At 52.8% G+C, this 9141-nt stretch overlaps 2 pseudogenes; both read left to right on the forward strand.

The window, feature by feature from the left end:
* Positions 1-2490: 2490 nt before the first annotated feature.
* On the forward strand, positions 2491-4207 carry LOC147717055 (18S ribosomal RNA; annotated as a pseudogene).
* Positions 4208-4625: 418 nt separating this feature from the next.
* Positions 4626-6742, forward strand: LOC147717056 (28S ribosomal RNA; annotated as a pseudogene).
* The last annotated feature ends 2399 nt before the right edge of the window (positions 6743-9141 follow it).

The raw sequence follows: 9141 nt of genomic DNA on the forward strand, positions 1-9141 counted from the left end.
TCTGGCGATGCTGAGACGGGAGAAGGCAGCACCTGCCTGCCGTGGCCCCCAGGGGCCCGGGTACGCACCTGCCTCTCAGCCCCTTCCTGATGGTCCTTTTTCTCTGAGTCTGCTCACCCCGGGAGCAGGCAGGGACGCTAAGCCAGAATACCCCCTGCGCAGGGTGGCCTGCCAGGGGATGCCACAGTCATACTCTGATCCATTGGGCACTCTCGGTCCATTTAGGGATGGACTGCTTGGCCAGCCTCAGCTGTTGTTTCATGCAAAGAGCTTCCACCCCGCATGGACCGTCCGACTCGAGGACCTGCCGCCTGGCAGGAGGCCCTTTACCCATCAGAGCGAAGCCCGAGTGGCCCTGGCAGCTGTTAGGAATCAGCTCTCAGTCCTCTTTCTGTGACCATGTTTTGCTATCACATGACCTACCAGTTGTAGACATAAGCCTGTCCTACCTTGCTGTCAGTGCTCATTATTGCTAACCTGTGGGTTCTGGATTTCCTGGTTCCTGTGTTGTTTGGATTGTTTTCGCTGTTTCTCACGGGCTCGTTATTTCCATTTCCTTGGGGTTCCATGCTGGGGCCCTATTTGAGTCTTTTCCCTTCCTTCCCTTCGTTTCTCCTATGTTTTTAGTGAGTTAGTTAGGGAATCCTTGTCCCCGTTTTTAGTCCCGTTTTTGGTATTTACATATGGGCTTTTTCCTTGTCGGGTCTGGGTATTGGTAGGGGCTCCCGGTTCCCTCCCGACTGGTAACTTTTGTCCCTTTCACTAACGTGTGGAGTTCCGGTGTTGTGCTAGCGCTTTTCCTTTGTTTTGCACGTTCCCATTCAGCACCGCTCCACAACGTTAGGCTCCGGGAATGACGTTTGAGGTAATTCCGCGAGCGTGATTTCCTTTCCTAAATACTCAGCTACCGGTGCCTTAAGGTTGCTCTTCCTTGCCCTTTACCGAGTCACGGGAATCTATGCTTTAATTTTTTACAAACAGGAGTTTTTTGTGCATGTCGACAGTAGGACGTGTGTTTTTTCCCCTGACAACGAAAAGAGCAGAAAGATACTCCCTATGGGTTCAGTCATTTCCCTGGTATCCGAGAGACGTTATCTTGGAGGGGTTTTGCTGGTTGACTGAAGCCTTCACGATACAGAACCTGCACTTTCCACTGGTAAGATTATGTTAATGTTATAGCGGAATACGGTCATTTGGTATTGAGACGCTGGGGACAGTTTGTGATTGTGAAGTGTTTCTTCCCTGTCTATGCAGGTGCGGAAGCGCGGAGGAGGAAACAGTTTATTCTTCGCTCAACAGGGGTGGAAGTCTTGGTGTCTCTGCATACTCCACCCCCTTTTCAGGGTCATTAGTGCACTCACTGTTTATATCTTGTGAGTCGGGGAAGTGGATTGGAACATACCTCGTTCCTGCAGTGTGTGGGCAGAGGGGGAACCCAACAGCAGCTCGTGCCCCCCACTTGGAGAAGTGTGGCTCAATGGTTAGAGCGGCAGACCCTGATGTAGAGGTCTAGCCCGGGACTAGGGTTCAATTCCCCGCCTCGGCGGGTCCTGGGCTCAAAATTCCACGGACCTGATAATTCTCGCCTCGGTGCCTATTCCAATCATTGGGCCCGATTCACAGAACTAACTTAAGACAAAATCCTAAACTTACTACTTTTGGTATTCACAAAATAGTCTTAAGTTTCAGATTTTGTCTTAAGTTTGTCTTAAGACAAACTTAAGACAGACTTAAGTTAGGATTTTGTTTTGTCTTAAGTCTGTCTTAAGTCTGTCCTAAGTTTGTCTTAAGACAAACTTAAGACAAAATCCTAACTTCTGTGAATACCAAAAGTAGTAAGTTTAGGATTTTGTCTTAAGTTAGTTCTGTGAATCGGGCCCATTGAGTCCCACTCTGCAACTCTGGGCAATAGCTTGCTTAATCTCCACAACGGCCCCGACAATGCTAAGGATGCCTGGCCTCCACCTTGGGGGTGCCCAGGAGTGGACGCCTCACAGGAAAAGCTGGGATGGGTTCCACAGCGGTATTCGTACAAGCGCCTTGAGACCCTTGTGGGTGAGTAGTGCGCTATACAAGTATCAATTTACAATTTACAGTGGTCTGACCCGAGCGGAAGGGGTCGGGAGGCGCCAGGCCCTTGGATGCTGCCACCCAGCAGGTCTGTAGGCTCAGCGCACCACACCGTCACCCCTCTCTGCCCAGCACATTTCCACAGCAGCTCAGAACAACTGTTTAAGGGGTGTTGCCACCGCCAGGCTTCGGCACCCCTGCGTCTCGCTCAGGCTGCACCTTGGCCTGCCTCTCCCTCCCGGGGGAGACTGTTGGGCCTGCCGGTGCCCATGCGACCGCACCTCTCCATACCCCTCCAGTAAGCCCTCCAGCCCAGGCGGGTGGGCTCCTTCCCCTGGCAGGCTCCAGAGAGGGAGGGGTGTGTGAAGGTTGCCGGTCGGAGGAATGGGCACACGGCTCCACCCTGTCAGCAGGTGCGGCTACCTGGTTGATCCTGCCAGTAGCATATTCTTGCTCAAAGATTAAGCCATGCAGGTGTATGTACACAAGGCCGGTGCAGTCAAACTGCAAATGGCTCATTAAATCAGTTGTGGTTCCTTTGATCGCTCCATCTGTTATTCGGATAACTGTGGTAATTCTAGAGGTAATGCATGCCGACGAGTGCTGGCCTCCTGAGATGCATGCATTGATCAGACCAAGACCAATCCGGGCTCGCCCAGCCACTTTGATGACTCTAGATAATCTCGGGCCGATCGCACGTCCCCGTGACGGCGACAATACATTTGGATGTCTGCCTTATCAACTTTCGATGGTACTTTCTGTGCCTACCATGGTGACCACGGGTAACGGGGAATCAGGGTTCGATTCCGGAGAGGGAGCCTGAGAAACGGCTACCACATCCAAGGAAGGCAGCAGGTGCGCAAATTACCCACTCCTGGGGAGGTAGTGATAAAAAATAACAATACAGATCTCTTTCGAGGCCCTGTAATTGGAATGAGTACACTTTAAATCCTTTAACGAGGATCCATTGGAAGGCAAGTCTGGTGCCAGCAGCCTCTGTAATTCCAGCTCCAATAGCATATATTAAAGTTGTTGCAGTTAAAAAGCTCGTAGTTGGATCTTGGGATCGAGCTGGCGGTCTGCCGCAAGGCGAGCCCCCTTGATGCTCTTGGCTGAGTGTCTGGGGGTCCGAAGCATTTACTTAGAAAAATTTAGAGTGAATACTTCAGCTAGGAATAATGGAATAGGGCTCCGGTTCTATTTTGTTGGTTTTCGGAATTGGGGCCATGATTAAGAGGGACGTCTGGGGGCATTCGTATTGTGCCGCTAGAGGTGAAATTCTTGGACCGGCGCAAGACGAACCAAAGCAAAAGCATTTGCCAAGAAATGTTTTCATTAATCAATAACGAAAGTCGGAGTTTCGAAGATGATCAGATACCTTCGTAGTTCTTACCATAAATGATGTGACTAGCGATCCGGTGGCGTTATTCCCATGACCCGCCGAGCAGCTTCCAGGAAACCAAAGTCTTTGTATGGTTGCAAAGCTGAAACTTAAAGGAATTTACGGAAGGGCATCACCAGGAGTGGAGCCTGCGGCTTAATTTGACTCAACATGGGAAACCTCACCCGGCCCGGACACAGAAAGGATTGACAGATTGATAGCTCTTTCTCGAATCTGTGGGTGGTGGTGCATGGCCGTTCTTAGTTGGTAGAGCAATTTGTCTGGTTAATTCCGATAACGAACGAGTCTCCTGCATGCTAACTAGTTACGTGACCCCCAGCGGTCGGCGTCCAACTTTTTAGAGGGACAAGTGGTGTTGAGCCCCACGAGATCAAGCAATAACAGATCTGTGATGCCCTTAGATGTCCGGGGCTGCACCTGCGCTACACTGAACGGATCAGCGTGTGTCTACCCTTCACAAGTGCGGGTAACCCGCTGGTCCCCGTTCGTGATAGGGATTGGGGATTGCAATTATTTTCCATGAACAAGGAATTCCTAGTAAGTGCAGGTCATAAGCTCGCTGTGATTACCGCCAGTCGCTACTACCGATTGGATGGTTTAGTGAGGTCGTCGGATCGGCCCTGCTGGGGTCAGCAACGGCCCTGGCAGAACGCCGAGATGACGATCAAACTTGACTATCCAGAGGAAGTCAAAGTCGTAACAATTTCCGTAGGTGAACCTGCGGAAGGTTCATTAACGGCAGAGCGGCCCGAGTGACAGAAGTTGCCAGCCTGAAGCCCTCAACCGCCTCCTGCAAGCAGGCCCCGGCCCTTCCCTGGCGCGCTCCGGCCGGTGGAGCAGTTCACGGCCGCATGGGGCGCTAGTGTGAGGACTGGGACTTTGGTGGGCCTCTGGCGACCGGACTGCCCTGGGCCCATTCCGGGGTGCCTGGCTATGTGCCGCATGTGGTTGTCTGTGGTGTCCCACCAGCTGCTCGTGCGCAGGCGCCTCGGGCGCCCACTTCTGCGGCCGGCTTCCCGGGGAGGGTGAAACCCCTCCAGATCCAATCCAGGGAAAGAGGGTACTTGCTGCCCAGATGCCTGGCCTTCCCTGGCAACCCCCTTGACGCTCCGGAGTTATTCTTCCGACTACGACCTCAGATCAGACGTGGCAACTGCTGAATTTAAGCATATTACTAAGCGAGGAAGATAAACTACCCAGGATTCCCCGAGTAACGGCGAGTGAAGAGGGAAGAGCCCAGCGCCAAATCCCTCCCGGCAGCGGGCGCGGGAAATGTGGCGTACAGAAGATTGACTCCCCGGCGTCGCTCAGGGGGCCCAAGTCCTTCTGATCGAGGCTCACCCCGTGGACGGTGTTAGGCCGGTAGCGGCCCCTGGGGGGCCGGGATCGGGTCATCTCGGAGTCGGGTTGCTTGGGAATGCTGCCCAAAGCGGATGGTAAACTCCATCTAAGGCTAAGTACGGGCGCGAGACCGATGGCCAACAAGTACTGTAAGGGAAAGTTGAAAAGAACTTTGAAGAGAGAGTTCAAGAGGGCGTGAAGCCGTCAAGAGGTTAACGGGTGGGATCCATGCAGTCCGCCCGGAGGATTCAACACGGCGGGAAGTTCGGTGGCCCGGGAGTTCCAGGGGATCAGCGCCAGGGCACTACCCGGCCCCCGCAGAGCACATTTCCTCCACAATGGTGTGCTGCGACCGACTCCGGGTCGACTGGGACGACTTCGTGTGGCAGGTGGCTCTCTGCTCTGGCGGAGGGTGTTACAGCCCCCCTGGCAGTAGCTTCGCTGTGTCCGCGGGCCGAGGGAGATTCAACCGCCTCCGCGCCTTCCACAAGGCACCTTGGGGCATGCCAGGACGGTTGGAAGGGGGTCGGCCCCCCTGCTGCCGGCGGGACTGTTGACCGCTCTCAGTGCGCCACGACCGCGTCCAGCCGCCGTGCGGGGAGGCCCACGCCGGGGGTCTGCGGCGATGACGGTTACCCACCTGACCAGTCTTGAAAAACGGACCAAGGAGTCTAACACGTGTGTGAGTCGGAGGGCCGAGGAAACCCTGTGGTGCAATGAAGGTGAGGGCCAGTGCGCACCGGCTGAGGTGGGATCCTGCCCCACTTCAGGCGGCGGGCGCACGACCGGCCCGCGTCACCCGCTCCGTCGGGGAGGTGGAGCATGAACGTGCGTGATAGGACCCAAAAGATGCTGAACTATGCCTGGGCAGGGGGAAGCCAGAGGAAACATAGTGGAGGTCCGTAGTGGTCCTGACATGCAAATCGGTCATCTGACCTGAGTATAGGGGCGATAGACTAATCGAATCATCTAGTAGCTGGTTCCCTCCGAAGTTTCCCTCAGGATAGCTGGCGCTCGGAGTCCCCAGTTTTATCTGGTAAAGCCAATGATTAGAGGTCTTGGGGCTGAAACGATCTCAACCTATTCACAAACTTTAAGTGGGTTAGAAGCATGGCTCGCTGGCGTGGAGCTGTGCATGGATGCCAGTGCCTAGTGGGCCACTTTTGGTAAGCAGAACTGGCGCTGCGGGATGAACCGAATGCCGGGTTAAGGCGCCCGATGCCGATGCTCATCAGAACCCAGAAAAGGTGTTGGTTGATATAGACAGCAAGACGGTGGCCATGGAAGTCGGAATCCGCTAAGGATTGTGTAACAACTCACCTGCCGAATCAACTAGCCCTTAAAATGGATGGCGCTGGAGTCTCGGGCCCAAACTCGGCCGTCACCGGCGCTGAGAGCCGCAGAGGCTAAGCTGCGACAAGTAGGAGGGCCGGTGCGGTGCACACGGAAGCCCGGGGCGAGGGCCCGAGTGGAGCCGCCGCAGCTGCAGATCTTGGTGGCAGTAGCAAATATTCAAGTGAGAACTTTGAAGGCTGAAGTGGAGAAGGGTTCCATGTGAAGAGCAGTTGAACTTGGGTCAGTCGGTCCTAAGAGATAGGTGAGAGCGCCGTTCAGAAAGTGAGTCAGGTTCAGATCCCCGAACCCGGAGTGGCGGAGACGGGCAGCCTCATTGCGTCCAGTGCTGTAACCCACACAATCACGGAGAAGCCGGCTGGAGCCCCGGGGAGAGTTTTCTTTTCTTTGTGAAGGGCAGGGTGCCCTGGAATGGGTTCGCCCCGAGAGAGGGGCCTGAGCCTTGGAAAGCGTTGCGGTTCCGGCGACGTCTGGTGAGCTCACGCTGGTCCTTGAAAATCCGGGAGAGATGGTGTGAATCTCGTGCCGGGCCTTATGCATATTCGCAGCAGGTCTCCAAGCTGAACACCTCTGGCATGTTGGAACAATGTAGGTATGGGAAAACAGCAAGTCAGATCCGTAACTTCGGGATAAGGATTGGCTCTAAGGGCTGGGTCGGTTGGGCTGGGACGTGAAGCGGGGCTGGGCACAGGCCGCGGCTGGACGAGGCGCCTCCATGCGGGGTGGCGGAGACTCTGGACGTGAGGGCCCTTACTGTGGATCGACAAAACAGTAAACCTCAGCGAATCCATCAAGTTTGTGGCCTCCTCAGCCAAGAATGACATTGGTACAACAAACGTTGAAAATCTTCCTGATGTGTACGAGGTCAGCAAAGATGTAATAACAAAGAAAAGTGACTACACAAAAAAAGTCACTTATTGGAAATAGCCAAACGAAAAGTATAAATGTGACTTGTGTGGAGACATATTGGGAACTTTTAAAGAACTGAGAAAACATGTTTCCAACAAGCACAAAGGCTTCTATCTTAAAACGTATTGCTCAAAATGTGACAAAGAAGCCGAATACCACAATATTGCATGCCATTATGCCAAATGTAAAGGAAGACCTCAAAAAGGAGAGCTGTCATTCTTGTGCAGCTTCTGTGACCTCAGATTTGGAATAAAGATTGGTGTTTCACAACATGCTCAGCATGTGCATCCAAGAGCGCAAAATTAGGCTAGACTAGCAGCTCGAATAAGCAGCAAACCGTCAAAATTATGGTCACAGGAAGAAATACTGCTGCAGAATTGGAAAAAGTGTATGAAAACAAGAGAAATATTAATGTGCTGATGGTTCCACATTTTGACAATAAAAACAGAAAACAAATTGCAGAAAAAAGAAGAGATAGAAGAGATAAGAGCAAAAAATTGGTAAAAGATGTACTGCAAGCATCAAATGTTTCTGAAAATGACTTTTGCGATGAACCAGAGGTTACAGTGAAGTAACAACAGAAAAGCGCAGAGACTTTATCAATCGCAAACGTGCACAAAAAAATCAAGAACTTTGATGAGCTGGAAGATAGAATCACAGAAATCGAGAAGTACACCCAATCAGGGAAGTTCCCTTTGGTGGGGAGGAACATTTGATCAGTCTATACGCAGATGATGTTTTGGTGATGCTTGATGATCCCCAAGAGATTCTATCCCATTTCTTGGAGGAGCTGAGGGAGTTTGGGGAGGTGTCGGGGTTCCGCAAGCCCATAACATCTTGGTCCCGCCTGCCGCACTATCCTCTTTAAAGCAGGCCCATCCGTTACACTGGGCAATGGACTCCATCCCATATCTGGGAGTACAGCTGGCCTCGACTCTGGAGAGGATGAAAACCTTCAACGTTCGGGAACTAGTGAAGACAGTGCAGGCTGATTTGGATCACTGGCGGATTTACCCACTGTCTATGTATGTTGGACCACATTGCGACCTTGAATATGACCATCCTCCCCAAGATACTTTTCCTCTTTCAGGTCCTCCCTCCGACTCCCCCAACAGACACGATCCCCGCCCTACAGGCAGAGCTACATCACTTTATCTGGGTGTGCTAGCGCCCTCGGATTCATAGGGAATTGATCTGGCACCTACCGGCTGAGGTGGGACTCGGAGTGCCAGGCCTACGTCATTATTATCAGGTAGCCCAGCGTCGGTACCTTGTTGAGTGGTTTAGAGTAGAGTCAGAAAAACCGTGGCTGTTTATGGTCAGGGTCCAGGCTGGGACCTTGCTGGGGAAAGACTAGTTTTTTCAGCACACGCATTGTGCGCCCAGTTACTACATAACCCCGGTCACGAGCTCCCTGCTGAAAGTGTGGGACTCGTGCACTCTGAGGGGGAATCTAAACACTCTACCCTCTCCTCTGACACTGGTGATCTATAATCCAGCCTTTGCACCTGGAGTGGGGCCTGCCGTCGAGCCTGGCGCGTCACCCTCTGCCAGTCGGCAGGGCACTTTTTCGATCGGGACAGTCCCATTTCCTTTGATACTCTAAAGAAGGACTATTCCATCCCCGCGGTTGAAAGGTTCCATTATCTACAGATGAGACACTGGCTCTTACACCCATAAGTTAGAGAGGGAGTTGAGAGACCACTAACTCCATACAAAAATTGGCTTCTTGCCAAAAGGTCGGACAAACACCTTATCACTGAACTGGACGCCTGACTTTGGCCAAGCTGGGCCAAGGACAGGGCGCCCGCCCAGTTGCGCCGGGTAGCAGAATTGGGATGGCAGCTTTCCCATAAGGAGTGGCCTTGATATCTTTTACAGAGCGAGACACACTTCATATAATGCCTCTAGCTCTGAAACGGGGGTAAAGATTGCCACCTACTGGTGTTTAACCCCCGTTAGGCTCCACAAGGGTATTCTGACTCTTTGCGAGTGGTGTTGGCGACAATGTTGGGAGAAGGGCACCCTCACCCACATCCTCTGGGACTGCCCAAAGGTAATCACAT

Source organism: Lissotriton vulgaris, chromosome 5, assembly GCF_964263255.1.
Source record: "Lissotriton vulgaris chromosome 5, aLisVul1.2, whole genome shotgun sequence".
Taxonomy (NCBI): Eukaryota; Metazoa; Chordata; class Amphibia; order Caudata; family Salamandridae; genus Lissotriton; species Lissotriton vulgaris.